Here is a 27670-nt window from a genome sequence, read left to right on the forward strand (position 1 = left end):
CACTGGAAGAATGTTCTACATGAAAATAATTATAGAAGGCAGAATTTAAGATCTGAAGAAGATATCACTTCCAGTTTGGGAGCTTAGGGAAGGCTTCATGGAGAAGAAGTCACATGAATTAAATCTTGAAAGAAGGAAGAGATTTCAGTAGGCAAAAATGGATGAAGTTAGGAGGGAACACATATTCAGAGATGAAGACAAGGTAAGCTAAAGTATAGAGATGAGAGAGGATAGGAGATAATTCTTTCAGAATGTGAAGGGCCTTAAATAACTAACTCAGGAATTTATACTTGATTCAGTAGGCAATAAGGAGTCTGGAGGTTTTTAGCAGAAAAATAGGATTAGGAATGTGTTAGGAAGATTCCACAAGTATTGCTATGAAGGCTGGAGTGGAATGAAAAATGACTAGTGGCATAGATTAATTATGATGCAGTTTCAGCTGTCCAGCTAAGAGATGATGAAGACCTGAATTTCTGTAATTGTGATGGAAATGAAAAGAAATAGACAGCTGAAAGGGCTCTTTAGGTAGTAGACCAATATATTTGCTAAGGCAAGAAGGAGGGGAAAGGGTCAAAGATGTCCTCGAGGTTTCAGACTTAGGCAACCTAGAGGGTGGTAGTGCCCTTACTAGGTATAGAAAAAGTAGAACAAGCTGGGGTGAAGATGTTGAGTTCAGATTTAGACACGCTGAACTGTCCAAGTCAGGTGGAGATATTCAAGAGACAGTTGGAATCTCAGGGCTGGAACTTTGAGGAGCTGTAAGTGAAGATCTTAGAAAAATATGGATGGATTTGCGTGAAATAATGAAGAGTGAAATGAGAGAACCAAGACAGTGTTGTATATAGTAATAGTGAAATTGTTTTAAGAACAACTTTGAATAAATCATTTTGCTTATTATAAATACCCAAATTAACTACAAAGGACATATGAAGGAAGGCTCTATCTGCCTCCAGAGAAAGAACTGATAAGTAGAAGCATGGGTAGAATAATTTTGCACATATATATGTAAAATATATATACATACATATCTTGTCTATTGATGGCCATCTCTAGTGTGGTGAGAGGGGAAAAAAAGGAAATTCACAGGACTTTATTACATATTTTAAAAATAGCAAGTTGTATATACAGATTTGCAGTTTCATATGCAATTTTATTTTTATTGTGCTATGTTATGGAAATTCTTGTTTTATTCTATAAATTGAAAATAGAATAAATTTAAAAATTAAAAAAAGAAAGTAAAGAGATGAGAAAACATCAAAAAAGAGGCGTATTAATGGTGGCAAATACCACGTAAAAGTCTAGAAGACTTAAGACTGAAGAAAGATTATTCAGTCTGGTGAGAAGGTATTTTATTCACCATTCACTATTATTTTATGCTTTCTAGAAGGAATTCAGGATTATGAAAAGAGAAGATATAGATTAGTTTGCTGTGTTAATGGCAAATGTTTTATAGGGGCATGGGATTTAAAAGTGGAGGAGAATACATTGTTGAAATGGTTGGTAAGAAGGGAAGACATAGACAGGAAGACAAGTAAGGCCCAAAGAGGGATGATGGACTGGGAGGGTCAGTAATGTCAAAGAAGAGATTTGAGAGGGGTAAGGTTGTGGAAGAGGTAGAAAATGAAAAGTTATAGCCAGGAGAAGAAAATGTCAGTTTTTAGGGTCTTGAAGGTAGAAGAGTTCCAAGTGATGGTGAAGTCTAAGGTGTGGTCACCCATAGTGAGTGAATAGTATGAAATGGAGATGGATGTCACAGGAATTGAGGAGTTCAAAGAACTAAGAAAACACAAATTCAGTAACAGCACCTCTCTAAACCTCAGGGAAGGCCACAAACCACCTTCCAATAATACAACTGAATAAGCATTTGTTATTACTGAATTTTTGTAATTTCCTCTACCTTTCATCTTTCCTCTTAGTCCACTGTGATGTCCTCAGAAATAAGTTTTGTTTTGGCTAAAATATAGCACAAGTTACTGGCGGGTATGCATTATAAAGGCAGGAATATGGACAAGGTCAGAGGGAGTTTGGGGGGCAAGTCCTTGAAATGGATTTGGAGAATGCACAGCCATAATTTTGGGGGATTTAACTGGAATTAAATGAATTTTCTAATATCAAATCAAACAGTTGTCTGAGAAGAAGGTTTTCAGTCTGACACTAGGAGAAGAGAAGTCAAAATATACAGTTATTTTTAGCTATTTTTAGCCATCTGCCAGTTGTTGTTGGGTGCCTGGTTGGGCATCACATTCCTCAGCTATGCACTCAGAGAGTTAAGGCTTTTGGAGCTCCTGTATCCTTCTGATAGCAAAGAGAAGAAACTGGCCTCCAAAGAAGCAAGGCAGGTGAAGTTCATTGGCTGATAACAGTCTAGCAATGATGAGACCAATGGAAATGCCCAAGCAGATAACATGAAGGAGAACAAAGATGGGTGACTGATGCCCAGCACAAAGAAAGAAGGGAATAAGCATCTATGTAGTACTCATTATGTGCTAAGTGGTTATAAACATTACCTCACTGGATCCTCACAATGATCCTGTGAGGTAGGTGCCTTTATTATTCCCATTTTACTGTTGAAGAAATGGAGGTAGACAGAGGTTGTGTGATGCAGGATTTGAACTCAGAAGGAGAGCAGCAAGATGATGTCATGGAAAAACACTGACAGATCTTCATGTTGGTATTTCCCTAGTCGTACATGTTTCCTAGTTACTCATATTCCTATATGTATGTTCCATACATATACTTCGGCCATATGGATTCTTAGCGTATACCCCTTCATCCCTATTCCCTGGGCACATATGTTCTTTTCATGTGTGGCCTTCATGAGTGTTCCATGGCCACATTTTTCTTCCGAATGTGTGACACACTTCACTGATGGTACAATAACTTGTAGGAGAATGTCTCCTGTTTGTGCACCTAAAGGTCTTGTCATTTCATTTGCAAGCTTGTTTAATTCAATGTCTTTTGCTTTGAACTATGTGTCCTCTGGCTGGCTAGAAAAGGTAAATACACCGATGGGGGCCTGTGAGCTATGATTTTGAGTGTGTTCTGACCCACAGAATGTCTCAAAGCTGGGCCAATCTTTTGAGAACTTCTCAGATGTTATACACAAAAGGATCCTAGATCTAGAAAGGGGAGTCTTATTGGGAGGCAGGGAAATGTGGTGTAGCTGCTTATGTCATTGAATAAGGCAAATTACAGTCAGTCAAAATGATCATCTCTACAGCAGATCTCTAAATTGAAAAGCCTGTAGTGTGCTCAAGGAATGTAGTTGATAAAAGAAATCGTCAGATGTAACTTTGGGAAAAGGGTTGCATCAGTGGGACTGTTGGATGAAAAGCAGGGCTGAGTGTAAGCTAGGTCTGAGTAAGACTCCCTTCATGCTGGTGTTTCTCTTCCCCAGCTTTCCCCCACTCTCCTTGCCCCTCCTCCCACCCCTTTCCTCTTAAGAAATATCAGAGACAGGGGATGGGCAGTAGGAGTGTTCACTGGAAGGTGTATAATTGGAGCTAGGGGAATATTAATGCCTCCTGTCCCTTATTTGCTTCTGGGCATATAATGATTGAGTGCAATGCTTGTTTGTTTCCCCTTCAAAAGAAGCCCAAAGGACTCTAGTTGAATTTGTGTAAGGTAAAGTGCATGTGATATCAACCAGTCTGTCCATAAACATTTATTGTGTGCCAACTATATGCCAGACAGTGACACTGGAGATGCAAAGGAAGGTAGAACACATCCCCTGCTCTTGAGGAGCTTCAAGCCTAGTGAAACTCCACTCTTGGATAATTCTTGACACCTTCTGTAACTCTTTTCTGGGTCATGCTCACTGTGGAAGCCAAAGGGATGTGCACAGAATTAAAGACATTTTGTATTCAACTCCATAGTTTGCTGTAACCAAAGAATGCATCATCTTGGAACCAGCCTGCTAGTGGTGAGCCTTGTGGTACATAACTCTGCTAGTGCTGAGAGAGTCACCTTCCTGCAACTGTGTCCATCCATCCATCCATCCATCCATCCATCCATCCATCCATCCATCCATCCATCAATAAGTATTTATTACAGACTTATTAAGTGTGCACTCTACTGGGCACCAGAGATATAAATACAAAAGTGAGTCCTTGCTCTCAAGAAACTTACAATCCACTGAAATGTACCCAGGCACTTAGTGTACCACAGACCACAACTGTGGGTTCCCTCCCTATGCATTCTCCTCATCCCCTGTCTCTAGGTCCCTTCTTCCCATCCCTCCATTCTCTCCAAGGATCTATTTTTTTTAAAGTCCTTAACTTCATGATCCTAACTTCTCCTACCTATCTAACTGCTTTTTCTTAGTCTCTTTTGCTAGATCATCAGGAAACCCTTGCTATCTAGGCTAGTAGACCCTTCAAGAACTCTGTGCTGCACCAACATAGTCTTTGAGAATCAAGGGCTACCTCTATACCAGTCATTGATGGTGTTGTGAATAGGGAGTTAGGTTAGGAATCAGGATAGACCTGAGTTCAAATTTGACCTTAGGCAATCAGAACAATCTGAGACAATCAGATATGAAGGGACTTGTTCAGGATTACAAAAGTAGTAAGTGCCTGAGGTCAGATTTGGAAATAAAAATTGTTGTTAAGATCAAGTAAGTTAATTTCTTTTAAGTGCTTTACAACAGTGCCTGGTATGTAGTAGGCACTACGTAAATGCTTAATCCCTTCCCTTCCTCCTTTGCAATGTAACATTGGAGTAGGAATTTTGTGGGTAAGATAAAAATATGATCCTATGGCAAGGTAAAAAATGATTTTTAGTAAATAAGCTCACTTATTTAAATCTCAATCTCTTATTTCTCCCGCTAGTCATTAATCTTTCCTCTCCCCTCAACTTTTTGTTGAGCCCTGCAGGTCTTAAAGGGGACCAAGCTCCTGCTTGCTTCCCCCAACACATGTCTCTCCCTCTGAACATTTTAATCACGTTTAAATAAAATCAAAAATTTTAAAATAAATTATAGTGTTTTCCTTACACCCCCATTTGAAGTAAGAGACATGGAAAGAATGTGAAGTTTATCTTATGTCAACATTACATAAGTCTTAAATATAAACAGCTCCAGAAAATGAATCACTGTCTTCTAGAAAATTTAACCTTTTCTGATAATGTCTCTCCCAAATTACATTTGTGCTTTGGTTATTATATATGCTTTTTTTTTCTGGAGTCAAGAACTTTAACTCTCGAATCCTAATTTTGTGAGGGACTTGAAAATACATGATAGGAGGCAAGACGAGAGTAGAAGCAAAATCCTGAGGCTAAGAAAAGCAAAGGATGAAGGAAGAGGCAGTAGGGTCAGAAGACCTGAGCTTGAATTTCAATTCTGCTAGTGAGTTAATTAAGCTCACTGGACCTGGGATTCCTTACCTGTAAAACTAAGGGGATTGGACTGTAAAATCCCTTCCATCTCTAAAATTCTAAGTCTGAAAGGAAGAACTTGAATTAACTGAGAAGGGGAAAGGGTTAGATTGAGTGAGTCAGAGCTGGATAGAGCAACTTAAGGAATATGACCTAAGCTGACCACCTAGAAAAATAAATTTAACTCATTTAAGAGATTTTTTTTTTGAACCTGAATACCAGGTAGAATAAAACAGCTAGCTTGGAGATACTGTTAAACTGCCTGAAAACAGGCTTAGCCTCTGTCTGGTGTCAGTGATGGATAATATCTTGAAAGAATCTTATTTTCTTTCTGTTTTCATTTTTATTTCTTTTATAAATTAAAAATTTTTTTTTCTACCTCTTGGATTCCTCCCTGTGCCTCTCCTTACCCCAAGCTGTGGGGGTGATGCCCATGCATCTTCCTGTCACCAGCTCTGGGCCTCCTCTCCATTGAATCCCAAGATTGCTCCCCATCTTCTTCCTTAACACACATAGCTAGCTGTTTGCTCCCTCCCCATGCATTCCCCCCCTACTCCCTAGCTTTGGGTCCCTCTTTCCTATCCCTCCTTTCTCTCCAAGAATCTATTTTCTTAAGATTCTTGACCTCACGACACTATATATTCTCCTGTCTAACTGCTTTTACTTAGCCTCCTTTATTGGATCATCAGGAATCCCTTACTTCCTCAATATGGATATTTTCCAGGCCTTAGGCCCTCTGTGCTATGGTGATTTTTTCTTTTGGACTCCCATGTTTAGCTATTCTACCAATCTCTACCAATAGAACACACCAACAGAACTTCAGTTCAACCAAAAGGAGTATCATGGCATTTAAATAATGGTCTATGCTTCCTTCTTGGAGTTCTTGTTTCCCTCGTCTAGTTCTACGAAAGCCTCATGTTTAAGAGGGGTAATCTTTGGGAAAAAAGTGTCCTTTCTACTTTGATATTGAGTATAGACACTCATCCAGAAGGAATATTCGCTATTGGTCAAGGGGTGGCAAAGCATCCCAATTTTTCCCAAATTTATTCTTCTCAAGCAGGTAGGTAGGATTAATCAAATCCTCCAAAGATATCAGTCACTGACCCTAGTTTTTAGTCCTCCTTAAGTGATGCTTTTAGTAATTCCTAAAACATCCATGCTCTTTTTGTTGTTCAGTCATCTTTCAATTATGTCCAAGTCTTTGTGATCCCATTTGGGGTTTTCTTGGCAAAGATACTGGAATGGTTTGCCATTTCCTTCCACAGCTCATTTTACAGATGAGGAAATGGAGGCAAATGAGGTAAAGGGACTTGCCCAGAGTCACAGAACTAGTAAGTGTGAGGTCAGATTTGAACTCAGAAAGATGAATCTTCCTGACTCTGGACCTGGCATTCTGTCCATGACACCACCTTGTTGCCCCATGCAGTATGTAGGGGAACATAAATTACTGAGACTGAAGTGCTCTACTTGCTGCATCACCTAGCTGTCCCATCTATTCTCTTAGACCATTAGTAGTCTCCTTAGCTTATACATATTTGGGGCACAGATGGGTAAAATGGAAAGATGTAACTGAGGTTCAGAGTAATGATGAACTACTGTGCTGTAAGTTTAGCAGGAAAGGAAATCTATGGAGATAGAAAGGATATTTGCATGGCTACCATAGAATCATTTTATGGATAAGGAACTTGTGGCCTAAAGAGTTTATAGGACTTGCCTAGGGTCACATGGCCAGTGATATCTGAGACATGATTTAAACCAATTTCCTGACTCTAGGTCCAGAATACCATGATGCCTCTTTATAATACATCTTCCTAATACTTGTGTTCTGATGGAAACAATAGGAATATACCAAAGGTCCAACTCTTTCTCATCATGTAAGAACTGAATTTCAGTGTTATTCACAAGGCCCTGTACCAAAGGAAAGAAAAATCATCTTTCTCTGTTTATAGGCAGACACAAATACAGCGAGTGCCAGCTCCCCCAGCCGCTGGCTATTGTTCTGTTGGGCTGACTCTCCATCTGTCTGGGAGTCACCCTGGGAAGAAAGTGCATTCATCATTATTGATCAGGAAGGCCTTTGTGAAGGAGGGGGTGGTGTCAGAACAGAACAATGGGCGTGGCCAAAGCCTCTCCCTGTGTCTTTGTTCAGGCGTGATAGGGGTGCCTTAGGCACTTTGTGAATGTGCTAAAAGTCAAGCATGACACAGTAGCTTGCTATGTACAACCTCAGGTACAAAACGAGAATGTATAGCTGTCTGTCTTCATGGAGCAGTTTCCATCAGTGACCATGAAGGAGGGAGGGAGGGAAAGAAAAGCGGGGGAGAAGGAGGGAGGAAGGAAGAAAGGAACGAAAAAGAGCAAATATAGACCAAAGGAGAAAGAAAAGAGACAAAGAGAAAAGGAAGAGAAAGAAAAAGGAGAAGTGAGTGAATGAGAAAGGAGAAAGAAGGAGGGGAAAAAAGAAAGGAAAGAGAAAAGAAAGAAAAAGAAAGCTGAAAGGGAAATGGGAGAAAACTATTAAACAAAAAAAGCAGCTTCTAGATTGAAAATGTAAATATATTTGTTTTCATCAAAAAAATCCCCTTCTAGAACTGGCAGTATATTTACTTGTGAATATTTCATATGAATGCTACTTAAAAAAAAAACAAAAAACTGTTCTTATTTCTCCTAGTTACTAATTCTTTTGGTAACACTATTTAATTTTATGTGGGGCCAGAACAAACAACAAATTTTGCACTCTATTGTGTGAGCTTCCTAAATTCCTCCTGGGCAGTAAATCAGGCGCCTCAGAAAACTTATTTACTCTTCTTGGTCATTCGATGATTACTTTGTGCACTGTACGTAGGTGGCTAGATTTTCACTTAATGGACCACAGTGCTGATATGACACTAATATGCACCTTAGGTCTGAAAGAGTTAATGTACATTCAAAATAAATGTCTGAATTATTATCTGAAAGCTACTAGAGCACTAGGGAAGATCTATGCTTAATAAATCAATCATTCAACAACCATTTTATTAATCACTAAAACTTCTACCTCAAAAAAAGTAATAATTATGCATAAATCAATCAGCAAGCATTAATTAAGATCTTACAATGTTCAGAGTACTGTGTTTGGTGCTGGGATATAAAAATAGAAATGAAGACAGTCCTTGCCTCTTATGGGCTTGTGTTATATCAAAGGAAACAAGTGGTAAACATTTAAGTCTCACATGTTGGCTAGCCACCACTGAGGTGCAGGCCACAGGCTGGAGACTTGTGTTCCTTCCTTCCTTCCTTCCTTTCTTCCTTCCCTTCCTTTTTTTCCTTTCTGACCTTCCTTCCTTTCTTTCTTCCTTCTTTCCTTCCCTCTGTCCATGTCTCTTTTTTATTTTGCCCAGGTTCATCTTAAGGAACTTTACCTCTCAACAGGCAAAATAGGCTCCTCATAGCCTCATTTTCTTAACTATTAGATGGACTACAAGTGTCTCATTTTGGTTTTGGCTTAGACATGAGCCCACGAACAAATCAGGTCATCTCTGGCTTATTACATTGACTCAGATGGTAGGCTAGATGGCACACTGGAAAAAACATTGGTCTTGACCTTGAAACAAGCATGGTTTGAGTCCTGCTCTAGTATTTTCAAGTCTTGTTGCCTTTATAACACTTGTTGTCTCAATTAGAAAAACGTTTAATAATACTTCTACCACCTAAGGCATACAGTTGTAAAGAAAGATGTCTCCAGTAGACTGCAAGTTCCTTGAAGGCAAAGACTGTGATCGTTGTTCTCCAGAGTTTAGCACAGTGACTAGCACACACTAGGGGCTTAATAAACACTTGTTGAAGTAAATTGAATTTTCAAGAGTTAAAGCTATAAACATGTTGTGTATCATTATTTAAGCCTTTATCCTTCACTTTATAATGAAAGCTTTGTGAAAGGAATTTTGCGTATCACTGAATTGTGTTGGAAAATTCCCAAGGGAGTAGGGGAGGGACTTTCCTCATATGCCTGAAACTATACTGTATTGGCAGATGATTCCATTACATCATACCCAGTAAACCATTCCTTATGATGAAGAATAAATAGATGTATACAATAATTATATATGCACACGTATATGTATATATCTGTATATATACATATATACAGATACATACATATGCATATATACACTCACACACACATATATACATACCATATATATATATTCATACACTCATTTGTATTTCTAGGTAGAGGAGGAAGAAAAAACAAATTTACATTATTTGTGTATTTGAAAGGATTAGCAAGTTGTACATAGTAAATTTTCAGTTTCATATGCAATCATCTTTTTTTATTGTGCTATGTTATGGAAATGATTGTTTTATTCCATCAATTAAAAATAAAATTCAATAATGATTCAAAAAAATAAAGCATAGAATTAAAAGCAAAGTAGAAACCAAGATTAGTTTAGCATAACTAGCCACATCAGTCAAGTACATGTAAGTTTCCATACCCAGAGACATCCAACTCTGCAAAGATGGGAAAGAGATCAAGCTTTAAATCAAGGATTTTAAACTGTCCTGGTCATTTAGAACAAAAAGCAATAAATTGCATTAGTCCAACATTGCAATCCAAGGAATGTTTTAGCCTCAAGAAGACCAAACCCATATGAGTCACTGTTTTGTCCCTTAGGCAGGCAATGTAAGGTATTATGGCCCTTTTTCATGTGTCTGACAGATGCCTTGAGACTACTTCCACTATGATTGTACATTTGTAGATTTGTGACAAGATACTAAAAGTAGAGACTGAAGGAACCGGACACTTGATGTTTGAAGGAAGAGGTATGGGATCATATAAAAATGATTTTGAAAAAAATCCCAAAGCACATTTTCCCCCCTATATCCACCCTCTTCCAGAAGCTGCACCAGTGGCAAATTTGAGTTACCAAGCACAATTCTAAATTCACATGTGATCATCTAATCTGGCTCTCTTGTTAGAAAATAATGAAGTAAGTGAGAAAAAAACTGGGATTGATTTGATTTGAATCAACTGCAGATGACTTAAGCAATTTCATTTTAGGCATATGTAGATTTATATATCTACTACATTTTCTCTCTAATTTCCAAGATTTGCTTCTAAGATTTTTTTTCTGCCAAAAGTAAATGATGCACTTTACCTGAAGGTGTCATCTTGAATGAATTTAAGCAAAAACAAAACAAAACAAAACACCTGGCACATCGAAAAGCATGCTGGGTTTACCACCAGAAGTCTCTGGTTAGAATACTGCTTCTGATATTTACCAGTTGTGTATTTTTAAGTAAGTTGTCCAAATGTTGCTAACCTCAGTTTCCTTATCTGTAATTTGAGGGAGCTGAACTAGATTACATCTAAGATCTCTTCTGTCTCTAATGCTGTGATCCAAAGAAAAAGCCAGATTAATAATGCTTAATTCTGGTATTTATCTTTTTGAGTAATTTTAATATTAAATATACAACTCTTGGTCCAGAAGTGTTCATTGACTAGTTTTAAAGCTAGAAGGAACCTCAAATGTCATTTTGTACAAGATCTTCATTTACATATGAGAAAACTGAGACCCAGAGACGTTTGATAGCTTGCCTTAGATCACATAAACTGTAAGACTCAGAATTAAAATTTGGGAGATCACTTCAAATTCAGTAGTCTTCCTAATCTATTACAATGACTTTCCTGAGTCCCCTTTGGCCCAAAGGTTTGTAGTTTTCTTGACTTGAGACTCATTCCAGAAACCAGAATGCTTTCTACTTGCATAGTCATAATAGGTTTTTTTTTCAAAAAGGGACTATTCAGCAAGTGAATTAAAATGTCCCTTAATTCCCACAAAGTGCCACATTTTTCATTTTCATGGTAGTTTGCCTTTTAAGGTAATATCCTTTCATAGATGCCCCACTGCATCCTGGGTTGTCTCTAGTCATCCTGATCATTATCTCACCACTGGACCCAAATGACTTTGGAGGAGAAAGTGAGGCTGGTGACTTTACACTACCCTCCCTCACTTAAATTCAATTCCCTCTCATGACATGGCAACACCTCTTGCTACATAATAGTCCTCTTCCAGAAGGGAGGACAGATGACTTCCTCTCGTAGCCATTAGAAGGCCCTCTGTTCTCAGAAGTACACTTAACTGGTTGTTGTTGTGTTTGTCCTTCATTGCCAAAGAAGACCATGCCATCACAGAAATGATGAAATGACTTGCACTTCACTTTGTTTGAGTGAGGGAGGGCTGTGCAAGGTCACCAGTCTCACTTGTCCTCCAGAGCCATCTGAATCCAGTGACCTGATATTCCCCAGGATGACTGGAGATGACCCAGGATGCACTGGGAGACCTTGGCCCTTTTAGACCAAGTACTGTATGCAGGTACTCACTTAGGGTGAGGTAATGCCCATTCATGGAATAGGCCTGTTTAAGAAGTAGTCATGGCCCCTTTAATGAGGAAAAGAAAAGAAAGACATCAGACTGGGAGGGAAACAGCAACTGTTATTATTGATATTCACTCTGAAGCCAGGAGGGTCCAGAGATGAACTTAAAGGATTGCTATCCTGGTCTTCCTGGGGTTATAACTCTCCCCTGCTACAGCTCATGGGCCACAATCACTTTTCATGAAATCTGGGATAGCCTTTAATTGCAGTTTTTCCCAATTCAAGGATCAGTGTCTCCTTTGAGGAGTGACAAACCTTCCATACCTGACAATCTCATGGAAGTCTAATATTCTTTTATCAAACCACAATGAAGTCTTGAGTAGAGAGCCTACACTTTCAGGTGACCAAAGATTCTAATATTCTGTTAGATCAAATCAAGAACAAACAAATGTTACTCAAGGGAACAGTCCCCTCTGGGAACTGACAAGGGCTCATAATAGATTCCCAATTTACTCTTCTTAAGTACTTTCATGGGGAAAATTAAATCACCCAAGACTGTTAGCTACCTTCTCCAGTTACTAGACCCATCTCAGGCTGGACTAACTAACAGGAAATCACCAACTGAGATTGTACTGTCTCTCTTGCTCTATCTTCTACCCCAAGAATGGTGTGTGAGATTTCAGAAAGAAGCTTATAATTTGGCTCAGAAGAGATGCATAAATCCCAAGACATAAAACAGGAGTGCTGCTGATGGCTAGGCACTTTTTTAGATGAAAGACTTCCAAATAGGGAAAGGAAAAGTTCCTCATTGAGATCTTTTGTTTGGTATAGCATCAGAGATGGACATAAGGACACTATAAGTTTCTGGCCAAGAAGAAGGAAATGAGAATGTTCCCTATAGTTGAGAAGGAATGTTTTGCTGGAGGAGTGGTCTGACTTGGACATTATCATCATCAGAGAGCCTTGGAAGTGTATGGTGAGGAAGAGTGGCAGAAAGGAATGTAGGAGTACCCTCTGGAGAAGTATAGAGAAGTTAAAGGATTCAACTCTTTGCAGAACAGCAGACGAATAATGTCATCTGCTGAAAACTAAAGATGACCAACTGAAAATGCAAAGGTTTGGAGTACTGAAACATTTCCTGAGAAGAGATCTTGAGACCCTAAATGGGAGGTGTGTTCTGAGGAGTTGCTCTGGAGAATAGCAGTTAGGGGTATGTAAATAGGTGAGATTATATAGGTCTCTTCAGGAAGAAATGTTCAATGAAAGGCATTATAAGCTCAAGGGGTCTCAAACCCGTTGGTGAGTTAGGGGGGTGTCTACCCCACGTGTGTGAAGCCATCCCCTGGTACCATGAGTGGATAAGCATAATTTGTTCCAACAACCATGAAGACAGCCGAAACAGGCAATGCGGAACACTTAGAGCTCAGTTAGACATCGAAGATTCCAGTCATCCACTGCATCCTGAGCCATCACCAGTCATCTTAATTCTGTTCTGCCACTGGACTGTGATGACTCTGGAGGAGAGAGTGAGGCTGACAACTTCAGGAAGCTCTGCCTCACTTAAATCCAATTCATGCATGAATCAAAAGGACTCTAACAGAGATTCTATTTATTTTGATTGACATATCAAAAAAATAAAAGAAACCTGTTCATTTTTTGAACCTTGTGACCTACATGCTTGCAAGGGGAATTGACAATATACTAAGTTGTGTCAGATAAGAAGTGCTCAGATTGTCTGGCTGGAAGCAATGAGTGGAAAGAGGTTAAAAATTCCCTTCCCCTGCCCTCCCCCCAGTCCTTTTTGCACTATTAAGACAGGGGTGACATCAAATGGAAGTCATCAATTACTTTGTTTTAAAAATAATAATTATTATCACTTTAGTAATAACTAAAGTTATTACTGTTATTACTGTTTTCTGTTTACCATACAGAAATGTTGAAAGGATGAAATTAAATAACCTCCATGAAAGTTCTGTAAAGCAATATGTCAATATAGACTATTATCATCATTATGGCATGTAAGAATGTCATAATGGATAGAAGATCTTCCTTTTTTGGAATACTTAATTGCAAGTCTACCTCAGACACATAGTGACTGTATGATCAAGGGCCAATAACTCAACCTCTCAGTGCCCCCAGGTGACTCTCTAAGAACATAAGTTATGGAAAGTGGTCTATTTGTTTTGATGGAGGGAATTTCAGGACAGGAGTATACCATATTGATTAAGTCATGCTTCTGACACAAAAATTGCCACATTACTAACTATGCCACAGTTTTGTAACATCTCCAAGTTTTTTTAAAGTAATTTTTATTACATTAGTTACTGTTGTTATTTTCTCCTTTAAAAAATGTGTTGTATCATGGTCATAAAACATTTAAGCAAAATGGAAAGAATCGGCAACTTATTTGGCGGCATGTTCAGAACAATGAACTCATCTATGTTATTTTTATATTCCATTTCAACTTGGCCAATTGCCATAGGACATAAGAAATTGTTATTGCTCAGAGCTGTGTTTGCCTCTTAAGCACCACCCAAGCAAATGATAGATAGGGGCATCTGGTTCCCATTTCAAACTGTGAATGGTTTACATAGCTTGAACTAATTAATGCTTCAGTTGGTGTGCAGTCAACATTTTAGAGAGGTTTTTTTTGTCATTGTTGTTTTATTTTTGTTAAGTTCTTGGTAAAATCTGGAGCCCTTGGGAATGGTCTTTCCAGGACTTCAATGAAAGGAGGGCCTGAGGGTTACAGGAGAATCCAACATTTGTGAAAAAAAAAAATCCTTTCTTGGTTAACTCCTGTGAATCTTGTTACCATGGATTACAGCTGTTTCTTATGGAGGCACAGTTCTGTTAAGGAAAAAAATATCTCTTAAAAAAGCTTTTTATCTGTAAAGTTTCTATTACCATTGTCCAACAGTTTGACTGAGCTACCTTGGATGAAAGTTTAGTTTATGGAGAAAGGAATGTTGAGCACAGATTACCTGTCTTTTTGCTCCCCAAGCCCACTGATTATAGTTTAAGTTTGCAAGGTTAAAGATAAGTGAGAGGCAATGTGGTACAGTGGGAAGTACACTGGATCAAGAATAAGTAGATTTGAGTTTATATCCTGTCTCTGACACTTACTAGCTATATGATTTTGAGCAAACTTAGCCTTACTGAGCATCAGTCTCCTCATCTATAAAGTGGGTACGATAGTCCTTGCACTATTCCATAATACTGACATGATAAGGAAAGGAATTCATAAATCTTAAAGTACTTTTGAAACATCATTTATTTCTATTAGTATCTTTTTTTTTGTAACCTATTATATCATGAGTATGGGAAACTCCCAATGTAGAAGGTCCCTCTACCAGAGTGAATGAACCAATTGTTTTGCAATTTATAAGACTGTTACTTTTTTTTTTTATTTAACTTTTAACATTTATTTTCACAAAATTTTGGGTTACAAATTTTCTCCCCTTTTATCCCCTCCTCCCCCCCAAACCCAAGCATTCTTATTGCCCCTGTGACCAATCTGCTCTCTCCTCTATTCTCCCTCCCTGCCCTTGTCTCCGTCTTCTCTTTTGTCCTGTAGGGCCCGATAGCTTTCTTGACCCCTTAACCTGTATTTCTTATTTCCCAGTGGTAAGAACATTACATTTGATCCTAACACTTTGAGTTCCAACTTCTTTAGCTCCCTCCCTCTCCATCCCTTCCCCTTGGAAGACAAGCAATTCAATATAGGCCAAATCTGTGTAGTTTTGCAAATGATTTCCATACTAGTTGTGTTGTATAGGACTAACTATATTTCCCTCCATCCTATCCTGTCCCCCATTACTTCTATTCTCTTATGATCCTTTCCCTCCCCATGAGTGTCGACCTCGGATTGCATTCTCCTCCCCATGCCCTCCCCTCCATCCTCGCCCCACCCTGCTTGTGCCCCTGTCCCCCACTCTCCTGTATTATGAGATAGGTTTTCCTATCAAAATAAGTGTGCATTTTATTCTTTCCTTTAGTGGAATGTGATGAGATAGACCTCATGTTTTTCTCTTGCCTCCCCTCTTTATCTCTCCACTAATAAGTCTTTTGCTTGCCTCTTTTATGAGAGATAATTTGCCCCATTCAACTTCTCCCTTTCTCCTCCCAATATTTCTCTCTCACTGCTTGATTTCATTTTTTTTTTAAGATATGATCCCATCCTCTTCAATTGACTCTGTGCACTCTGTCTCTATGTATGTGTGCGTGCGTGCATGTGTGTGTGTGTGCGTGCATGTGTGTGTGTGTGTACTCCCACCCAGTACCCAGATACTGAAATGTTTCAAGAGTTACAAATATTGTCTTTCCATGTAGGAATGTAAACAGTTCAACTTTAGTAAGTCCCTTATGACTTCTCTTTGTTGTTCACCTTTTCATGGTTCTCTTCATTCTTGTGTTAGAAAGTCAAATTTTCTTTCCAGCTCTGGTCTTTTCATCAAGAAAATTTGAAAATCCTCTATTTCATTGAAAGACCATTTTTTCTCCTGAAGTATTATACTCAGTTTTGCTGGGTAGGTGATTCTTGGTTTTAGTCCTAGTTTCTTTGACTTCTGGAATATCCTATTCCATTCCCTTCGATCCCTCAATGTAGAGGGTGCTAGATCTTGTGTTATCCTGATTGTATTTCCACAATACTTGAATTGTTTCTTTCTAGCTGCTTGCAATATTTTCTCTTTCACCTGGGAACTCTGGAATTTGGCCACAATGTTCCTAGGAGTTTCTCTTTTGGGATCTCTTTCATGCGGTGTTCTGCGGATTCCTTGAATATTTATTTTGCCCTCTGGTTCTAGAATCTCAGGGCAGTTTTCCTTGATAATTTCATGGAAGATGATGTCTAGGCTCTCCTTTTGATCATAGTTTTCAGGTAGTCCCAGAATTTTTACGTTGTCTCTCCTGATTCTATTTTCCAGGTCAGTTGTTTTTCCAATAAGATATTTCACATTATCTTCCATTTTTTGAATCTTCTCGCTATGTTCTGTGATATCTGTCTTTCTCATAAAGTCCTTAGCGTCCATCTGTGCCATTCCAGTTTTGAAAGATCTATTTTCTTCAGTGAGCTTTTGAATCTCCTTTTCCATTTGGCTAATTCTGTTTTTGAAAGCATTCTTCTCCTCATTGGCCTTTTGAACCTCTTTTGCCAATTGAGTTCGGCTAGTTTTCAAGGTGTTAATTTCTTCAACATTTTTTTGGTTCTCCTTTAGCAGGGAGCTGATCTGCTTTTCATGCTTCTCTTTCATCCCTCTCATTTCTCTTCCCAGTTTTTCCTCCACCTCTCTAACTTGATTTTCAAAATTCTTTTTGAGCTCTTCCATGGCCTGAGCCCATTGGTTGGGCTGGGACACAGAATCCTTGATTTCTGTGTCTTTGCCTGATGGTAAGCATTGTTCTTCCTCATCAGAAAGGAAGGGAGGAAGTGTCTTTTCTCCGAGAAAGTACCCTTCAATAGTTTTATTTCTTTTCCCTTTTCTGGGCATTCTCCCCAGCCAGTGGCTTGACCTCTGAATATTCTCCTCACACCCACCTCGCCTCCTGGTCCTCCCAGCCAGCGTTTGGGGACTGAGATTCAAATGCTGCTTCCTGCCTTAGGGCTTTTGGTGGGGGCAGGGCTGCTATTCAGTGTGAGAATTAAGTTCAGATGGTCAGGTCGGGGCAGGGCTGCCTCTCAGGCACAGTTCCCTCAGGGGGTTTATGCACAGACCTTCCACAATGGATCCAGGCTCCCGCCCACTTGGGGAGCCCCTGTCTGCAGCCACCTCTCAGCTTCTATCTCCCGGGGGGGCCCGAGCCATGGGGGCACCCCACTCCCCTCTAGACCCACCAAAGAGACTCTCTCACTGACTCTCGTCACCTGTGGGTGGAGGGGCTTGTGCCGCCGCTGGAGATCCCGTCTCTGAAGCCTGCTCGGATCTGTACCTCTCGGAGCCGCAGCCGCCGCAGGTCTGGGCTGGGCTCCGTGTCTGCAGCGCGACAGACCTTTTGCGAGAGGTTTGCAGGTCCCTCTGTGGGTGGAGGGACCCGCGTGGCCGCAGGATATCCCGTCTCCGTAGCCCGCTGGGATCTTTTCCTCACGGTGTCGCCGCCGCTGCAGGGGTGCACTCAGCTCCCAGTCCCGGCGGCCAGTCCACAGCGCGAAGGACCCCCCGCGAGAGGTTTGCAGGTCTCTCCGGAACAGAAATCTCCCTTGCTCCAATATTCCGTGGCCTCTGGGTACAGAATTCACCGTGGGTTGGTCCCCTCTAGCCGTTCTGTGGGTTGTGGGTTCGGAGCTATGTGTATGTGCGTCTTTCTACTCCACCATCTTGGCTCCGCCCCCAAGACTGTTACTTTTTTAGGATCACAAAATCTGTATGTGTCAGACGGGGCATTTGAAACTAAGTCTTCCTAAATTCCTAGGTAGCCTCTTGGCCAGCCCTCTACTGTTACATGTGTTTAGATATTGCATTATGTTTAATTTACAACCTCTTAATATGTGCTTGCTGAATTGAAGTTAGAATATTCTTTGAAGTATACATGAGTGTTGGGGCTTACTAAACTCTTTATTTCATTCTTAGCCTGGTTCCCTATGTTTCTTCATTTGAAAAATGAAGGGGTTGGATAGATAGCTTCTGAACTGCTTCGTTTAAATGCTATTTTTCTTAGGGGGGGTAGCGAGGTGGTGCAGTAGATAGAGCACCAGTGCAGGAGTCAGGAGGACCTGAGTTCAAATCTCACCTCAGACACTTGACTCTCACTAGCTGTGTGACCTTGGGCAAGTCTCAACTCCAATTGCCTCATCCTGGGTCATCTCCAGTCATCCTGATGAATATCTGGTTGCTGGATTCAGATGGCTCTGGAGGAGAAGTGAAGCTGGTGACCTGCACATCCCTCCCTCACACAAAACAAAATCAAGTGCAAGTCTTCTAATTATTTCTCTGATGGCATGGTCTTCTTCGGCAATGAAGAACACACATTTTCCTTAGAAGACCTAGCTCAGGGGTGGGGAACTTGCAACCTCAAGTGTGGCCCAAATTGGATTCAGTCAAAGCACTGCACTTGAGAACGTAGAAGGTCACATGTAGCCTCAAGACTACAGTGTCCCCGCCCCTCAGCTAACTCAAAAAACCATTTCTCTTACTTTTCCTTTCCTTAATTGCCTCCATATTCATTGACTTCATCCTTACTCTCCTCTGTACCTTTATAGCACTTTGACTCTATGGTATTCACTTGGCACTTCACACATACTATTTCTTTTTTAGCCTTTTAAAAATGAATTTTGTATTTTATTTTTCTCTGATTACATGTAAAAAGAATTTTAACATTTTTTTTCAAATCTTGAGTTTCAATTCTCTCCTTTATTCCTTTCTCTCCTTGCTTCATTGAGAAGGCAAGCAATACACAAGTGCACTTATGCCAAATATATGTCATGTTGTAAAAAAAATAGGCAAATAAAAACAAGAAAAATAAAAAATAAAGAAAAAATATGCTTTGATCTGCATTCAAACTCCACCAGTTATTTCACTGGAAATGGATAGCTTTTCCCATCAAAATTCCTTCAAAATTGTCTTGGATCATTGCATTACTGAGAACAGCTAGGTTATTTATAGTTGAACATCATACAATATTGCTATTACTGTATACAGTGTTCTCCAGTTCTGCTCATTTCACATTTTATCAGTTCAACACATTCTGTTTCAAATTGTTACTTATATTTGTCTTTCTTCCTAACTACAATGAAACCTCCACAAGTCAAAGACCATGCCTCACACATCTCTGTTGCTCATAGACTTTTTCAGAGAGAGCCTTATTCATACCATGTACTCTCATTGTGATACCAATGTGGAGAATTCCATGGTTTTTGGTTCCAATTCAGATGTCTTCTCCAGAGTTCGAGTCCTCTTCTAATAATTCAAACTAGATAACCCTGTGACTCTTGAATTTAAACTTAATGGAGACAATGAATTTGCCTCACCCTTGTAGAGCTTATTGTTTATAGTCTATGTGTAGTTCTTTTTCTCTGACTTTATATTTCCCCATCTAAATGTGATGCAGACTTGTAGAATATTAAAGTTGGAAGAATCAATCTTCTGATCAAGAGTTGATGATGGAGTCGAACCTCAGAGATCATCTAGGCAACAATACATAGAATATCATAGTTAAAAAGCATTTTGGGGCCATCTAGTCAAATTCCTTCCATATTCCCTCCATAATGAGTCCATCAAGTGGCCTTCCTGCCTTTGCTTAAAGACCTACATACTCTAAAGGAGAACTCTGTATTGAGGTAACCCATTCTGGACATATGTAATTCGTATCTAGTTTTCCTTACATTGAGACTAAATCTTCTTCTCTGTAACTTTTACCCACTGTTCTTCTATCTGCTCTCTGAAGCCAAATTTAATTGTCAATTAAATTTGACAAGCATTTTTTTATTCCCCACTAAATAGTATTTTATTTTTTTCAATTATATGCAAAGATTGTTTTAAACATTCACTTTTATAAAATTTTGAGTTCCAAATTTTTTTTCTTGCTGTGTCACCGGCCCCATCCCCACTCCTCAAGACAGCATGCAATCTGATATAGGCTATGTACGTACAATCATATTAAATATCTTTCCACATGTGTTGTGTTTATCCTTCATTTTCAAAGAGGATCATGACATCAGAGAAATGATGACCTGACTTTGTACTTGGTGTGCAAGGTCACCAGCCTTACTTTCTCTTCCTGAGCCATGTAGATCCACATGATTATGTTATGAAACAAGAATCAGAACAAAGGGAAAAAAAACCCATGAGAATGAAAAAAAAGAAAAAATAATATGCTTAGCTCAGCATTCAGACTTCATAGTTCTTTCTCTGGATGTGGATAGCATTTTCCATCATGAGTTTTTGGCATTGTTTTAGATCATTGTATTGCTGAGAAGGGTTAAGTCTATCAAAGTTAGTCATTGCACAATGTGACTGTTATTGTATACAATGTTCTCCTGGTTCTGGTCACTCCACTCAGCATCAGTTCGTGTAAGTCTTTCCAGGTTTCTCTGAAATCTGCCTGCTCATCATTTGTTATGGAACTATAGTATTTTATTACATTCATATACCACAACTTTTGACAAGCAATCACTGAGCAACTGCTTGGAGAAAGCACTGTGATAGATTCTAAGAGAAAATTGAAAGTGTCTGTCCTCAAAGAAGTTATGAAATTCTACTGGCAAAAAAGGTTAAATACCTGTTTCATATGATAGTCCTTCAAATGCTTAAACACAGATGTCAATCTTACAGTAATAGAGATAAAGGAATGAAAGGGATTAAGGAGGAGGTGAAAGCTCTAGGTGAGGCAGCCCCTAATTATCCATTCCATGGGAAGCTAGTCAAGGAGAGGTTGAATTGGAACACTTCCTTCATTAGACTTATCCTGCCCATGCTCTTATTCTGTATTAACTCTAGGTCTTAATGTAGAAGTTGGGTCTATGGGTAATAAATCGTAGTGTATTTTTACATGGGGCAGCTAGATAATGCAAGTCAGATTAATCTTTCTGCATTTAAATCTGGCCTCATACACTTACTAGCTATGTGGCTTTGAGGAAATTACTTAATTCTGCTTGCCTTAGTTCCCTCATCTGTAAAATGAGCAGGAGAATAAAATGACAAACCACTCCAGTATCTCTATCAAGAAAACTCCAAATGGAGTTACTAAGACTTGGACACAACTGAAATGACTCAACAACAAAACATATAGATTCTCCTTTTTAATGAGAAAAATTAATTTGTCTAGAGCAGGGGTGGGGAAACTGCAGGCTTTGGGGGCACTTGTAGCCCTCTTGCTCTTCAAGTGCAGCCCTTTGACAGAATCCAAACTTCACAGAGAAAATCCTTTCTTTGGGATTTATTTTATTTGAGAACTAAGAAGGTCACATGTGTCCTCAAGGCTACAGGTTCCCTACCTGCTGCCTACACTGAATCTTAGCTTGGGTGAAAGTATAGTATACTCTTATATATATTCTACTCTTGTAAAGTCTTCTTCTGACATCTCAACTCATGTCAAATCATGGACAATGTCTTCCACTCTTTAAAGTAAAAGAGATAGATATCTGCATGTTTTGATATCATTTGGCTATACAAAATAAAGCCTCAAGTCATGAACTTGGCATATATCAGACAAAGTAATTTAAGAGTTTCATAGGTTTGCATTGTGGAAGAGATACTTTTAGGGTTCTAATCTAGCCTTATACCTTCAAATACTATGGAAAACTGGTATTGCTACAAAGTACAGGAGACTATTCCATTAATTTCCCTATTGGAATTCTCTACATTAAGAGGGAAATGGAAATTGGTGGAAATTTTGGGGTTTACTATTGCTTATTTTGCACAGTTGCCTACACCATGAATGTGATGACATATTTATGCTATATAAGATATGTGTGTCCATGTAAGATATGCATGTCTACCCAGGTTGTCTGAGTTTATAGATGTGGCAACTGAGAGGCATGGATAGATGTGGTGTGAGATTTGATCTCTCTCTCCAGAAAGGAGGAGAGTCTATATTACTACCAGCATTCTACACAGGGAGAATATTAATGGAAGGGGCAGGTAGGCTCCAGAAACACACCCTTTTCTCTAGTCTTTGATACAAGTACTAGATTAGAATCACATCAGTCTGTTTGATTAAATATTACTTGTCTAGGGGTGGGATTTTTAGGAATTCAGAAAGAAAGTCACCTTCTTGGTCTTTTTTAAGGGGGAAGATAGTCCCAAGTTTACATGTATTGGCTTAACTCCTTCCCACAAAACAGTAGTTACACAAAAGACCATTGCAAATAATGAATGGCAGGTAAAACCATATATCCAAGCATAATAGTAATTAGAAATGGGAGAAATTAGACATATTAAAATACATAAGAATATACACAAGTGAATGAACTCTTTAGATGAGAACAAGACGGAATCACAGCAGAACCAAAAGGATGAACTGGCTGGCATCTAAGAAGTTCTTTTTTTCTAAAGTCTCTGGGGAGGCAAGATAGAAATCAGGGACATATAGAGGAGCCAGTTTTTGCTACGTATCTGAAAAGGTATTTTCATGTATCTGTCTCTTAGGGAATATCTGCAACCATGAATGTTTGTGTTCTAAGAAACTTAGGGGAGAGGAAGGGATATATTAGGTAATATAAAAACAAAAGCTATTCAATACAAATAAATTTTAAAAAGATTACTAGTACTCATTAAGATTTTTTTTAACTAAAATACTAGAGTATGCATGAACAACTTATATAATTCTTCAGTAGATCTGTGATTTCATCAGTGTGGGTGCTCCCTCCTTTGGTGCAGAGGAAAACTCATCTTGTGTAACTCTTGTCCATGCTCACCCATAAATCCTCTGCAGGCTCTTTACTCAATATGTGTGTAGACTTTCCTCTAGGTTTTCTTAACATTCCACTAATGCCAGTGCGGCAGTCAGGCTGTGTCCATCAATTATCCCTTGCAGTTGCTGCACGTCTGGCCTGCCTCATTTTCTAGTTGCTATTAACATGTTGCAGCATATGCAAGCAAAAACACATTATTTATAAGAAGATAGGGTATAAATTTAAAGGTGCTTGATTCCAAAAGGGAAAGACTTGCATAGATATATTGTTTGGCAGCTGCTTTTCACACAAATGTGAAATGGTGAGCTCAGCTGTATAGTCTCTGGAATGTCTGCTATGAAGCAGAGGGCGTGCTCTTGGAACAGGAAACATATCTATGGAAACCACTAGATACCTCTTCTTGAAACAGGTATTCCTAGGGCTCTGCTTTCATAATGAAAAAGAAATGCCAGCTTAATAATTCCAAACCCAAACCCCACACTCATGTTCCTCCATGGCTATTTATTTACAATCATAAAAGGGGGATGGATGGTAGAAGTCCAGTGGGGGGCAGGGAGGATCGGGGTAGAGAAGAAAAATTTTTAAAAAAGAAGGAAAATCTGCTTCACACAACAAGAGTATTCTTCCCTGACTATCTCCAGGCCCTGTCTCCTAATTACCTCTTTCCATTCTCCCCTCCTGAACATGGAATTTCTGAGGCAATGCTGGAGTCCTGCGGCTGCCACATAATGGGGAGCTCAGTCTAGCATGAAATCAGAATAGCTCTTTGTTTGGGGAGGATTGTAGAGTGGACAAAGAACAAGGAAGTATTTGGGAAGGAAGGATCTGATACTGCCCCCCTAGGACCAGATTCACAGTCCCTCACAGACTATTTCCACTTCTGTTGTCAATAGAACTATGATAAGAGAAAAGATTAAAGTGGCTAACCTTGGGACAGCTTTAGAGTTTACAGAGTTCACAGAATGTCAAAATTGGTAGGGACCTTCGGGATCACATGGCTCCATCCATTCATGTTAGAGATGAAGAAACTAGGGGACAAGGAGAAGTTGCTTTCCCGAGGCCATTGTAATCTGCTGTGGAGCATGTAGATGCCTTCCAAGGGCCTTTCCACCTCTAAATCTAGGATTTTATGAGCCCACATACATACATATATATATTCATGCAGATTTTTATCTATTTACATTTGTATTACATTTGTACACATATAACGTATAATCTTCCTAATAAGACAAATTAACTTTTCCCATCACAACTAATGCTATCACACTATAGCATCTTACTATACATATGTTGTTCATTCTTTGTTTTTGAAGGGGACCAGTGACATCATGGGGTGATGACTTGTTTGTGAGTTGGAGGTGTGAAATAGAATTGATCTCCTGAGAATTTCATATTTTTATAATATTTGAGGAATATTTGTATAGCACCTTATCAGCTAGGGGGAAGGAAAGAAGCATTTATTAAATGCCTACTGTGTGCCAGGCACTGTGCTAAGCACTTGACAAATATTTCATTTGATCCTCATAACAACTCTAGGAGGCTAGTATTACCTCCATTTTACAGATGAGGAAGCTGAGGAAAACAGAGGCTAAGTGACTTGCCTAGGGTCAGACAGTTAGGAAATGTTTAAGGCTGAATTTAAATTCAGGTCCTCCTGGAAACAGGCCCAGCATTCTATCCACTGTGTCACCAACCTTCCTAGGCATCGGGTATAGCCCCTTGTTAGCAAGGAGGATGGTGTGATATGTATGTATATACACATATGTATGTATGTATGTATATATACACACACATATATTTTGTTATTGGTTATTTTTATTTTATTTATATATTAGATATATCACATGTGTGATATATCATTTATTTATTTTATATATCTGTTATTTATATTTATCACATATGTGTGATATATATGTATGTATGTGTGTATGTGTGTGTGTGTGTGTATATATATATATATATATATATATATAGTATGTATGCTTTGTTATTTGTTATTTTTTTTCCCAGATGAAAAAAGAAACTGAAGAATCACGGAAGGGAAAAGATGGTTCAAGACAAATGGAAATGCTGGAACTTTTGACTTCTGGGGAGAGGAGAAGGCTCCTAGGAGGTTCAGAACCATGTTGACTGCAAGTAAAGGGTGCTTCTACCCTGAGAATGATGCTGAGAGTAATCATAAGAAATTGGAGCCTTGCTTGGTTTACTAATCCACTTAAGCAGTGATCTCCCTGCAGGGAATTTTACAGTTTTCCTAATTCTTGATGCTCCTGGAATCTCTAGTTCCTCCTTCCTCCAACTTCATCCCCATGCCTGGTGAACTGGCATTGTTTACCTTAGAAGTTTCTTTCTCTCAGTTTTGTTTCCAGGTAAAGAAAAGCTGATTTTCACTGTATTCTGAGTGTGTTTGTCATCAAAGCATGGATCATGTAAACTGGGAAGAAGGAAAATGAACTCATGTCAATTACCTTAGTCTTAAGCATGAACCTATATCCAAAGTTTTCTCTCTGTTCACCTCTGTTTCTGTCTGTCTATTTCTCTCTGGCTCTTTCTTTGTCTCTCTCTCTCTCAACACAAAGGAGGATCTCATTTATACATTTAACTTGGTTTCAATTTGGTTTAGAAAGTCCAGGTGATCTTGTTCAAATATTCACCAAGGTTATACAATCTACACAACAACAACAACTACTACTACTGCCACTACTACTACTACTACTACTACTCAATCCAAGTTATTTAATAATCCGTAGATTAGAATGAGAGTTGGGTTCAGTCACTGATTCACTCCAGTGAGATTTGTTGTTACTGTGCAGAAGAGGCTCACATAATCGTAAAACAAATGGGTGCAGGTTATAGAGATTAGAATTTTTTTTACATGTGAAAAAGTAATACCTTAGATGCATATCTATGCAGTTTCTTACTTTGTCTTCTCCTGGTAGCAGCTTTGACTGGGATCCTCAATATCTGTCTGTGCCTAAAGTTTTAAATATAAATGTAAGTTTTTAAGGAATAGAATTTCCTAATGTCATTTATGATACAGTCACAGTAAATTATAGTTCCAGGTACTGCACTAAGTGCTTTGTAAATATTATCACAACAACCCTGAAATGTAGATACTCTTATTCTTCTCATGTTACAGTAGAGGAAAGCAAGGCAAACAGAATTCCTCAAAGTCCACCAGCTGGTATCTGAGTGATCTGATAAACGAAGCAATATTTTATAAAACATATTTCTTTAAACAAGTTGGAGAAAAGATGATGCTTGAGGTAGATTCTGTGATGGGTGCTTTTATAAGGTAGAAAATTTCACGTACTAGACTACTAAAGGAAAGGAGGAGCACTCACTCCCTCTTCTGGCCCTTACCCTTGGAATATGAATATCATCAACTTTGACTTTTGTCTTTCCATCAGGTGGCATCTACTTTTTAGTAGTCGCTCTCAATTTTACCTCTGCACATTGCAAGGTAGAGGGGAGGAGTGGGCCAATAGTAGAGTAGAACCTCACTCAACAGCATTCAGCATTACTCAGCAAAACAGCATCTCCTAAGGGAGGAGATCTGCCCGTGACTGTCCCACTTTAGGAGGTTTATAAGATAAGAAATCAATAAAAATAAAATACCCTCTCATTTAGCTTCTGTTCCCCCAACTAGTTCACTCTGGTATATTTCAGGCAGAACACTCCTGCTATGCCTATAGAGCAGACTCTCATAGCTTCTGCCAAGCTGGAAAGGCTTCTAGGATCTTAGTTGTCCTCTCTATTACCTTCAGAATCAAATATAAATTCCTCAATTGACTTTTAAAGCCCTTCAGCCAGGGTTGGGAGTGGGGAAAGCCAAGATGGCAGAGAAAAAAGAAAAGCATAAAGCCCTTCAGAACCTGGTTCCTTCCTACCTTTCCACCCTTTGCTTCTCCTTCTTACATTCTATGAGCCAACAATTGACTTTGTTGCTGTTCCTCAAACATGACACTCCATCTCCAATCTTCCAACTCTGGGTTATTCTCACTGGTTGTCCCTCAATTTTGAAATGCTCCCCTTTCTCACTCCTACCTCCTGGATTCTCTAGCTTCTTTCCTCAAGACTCTCAAATGCTATCTTCTGTAGGAGGCTACCACTTGCCTCCACCCTACCAAGTCTGATAATGTTTTTGCTTTGAGATTATCTCTCATTTACCTTGTATATATTACACATATATATACATGCATACGCACATATACATATACATGTATATGCATGTGTGTATGTATATATACATATATGTATATATGTGTGTATATCTATCTATATCTATATATCTATACATAATTGCTTGTAGGCTGTTGCTGTCATTAGAATGTAAACTTCTTGAAGGCAAGGACCATGTTTTTGGCCTTTCTTTGTATCCCAAGTACTTAGCATGGTGCCTGGCAAATAGTAAGTACTTAATCAATACTGATCATTGTTGTTGTTGTCAGAGTACCAGTTTAGGTAAATTCAGAGAGGTTCATTGTTAGAAGGTTGGCCACTAGGTAACAATTTTTAATTTTTGGTCTTAACAACTTATAAAGTTGTTAACAAATTATAAAGTTATAAGTCAACAACTTAGTGCTATG

At 38.9% G+C, this 27670-nt stretch overlaps 1 long non-coding RNA gene across 1 annotated transcript; it reads left to right on the forward strand.

The window, feature by feature from the left end:
- On the forward strand, nt 1-25553 carry LOC140506789 (uncharacterized). The gene is made up of 2 exons (XR_011968090.1): nt 1-202; nt 25092-25553. It is a non-coding gene; the product is annotated as an uncharacterized lncRNA (long non-coding RNA).
- Nucleotides 25554-27670: the final 2117 nt, after the last annotated feature.

The sequence above is a fragment of the Notamacropus eugenii genome, chromosome 5, assembly GCF_028372415.1.
Source record: "Notamacropus eugenii isolate mMacEug1 chromosome 5, mMacEug1.pri_v2, whole genome shotgun sequence".
Taxonomy (NCBI): Eukaryota; Metazoa; Chordata; class Mammalia; order Diprotodontia; family Macropodidae; genus Notamacropus; species Notamacropus eugenii.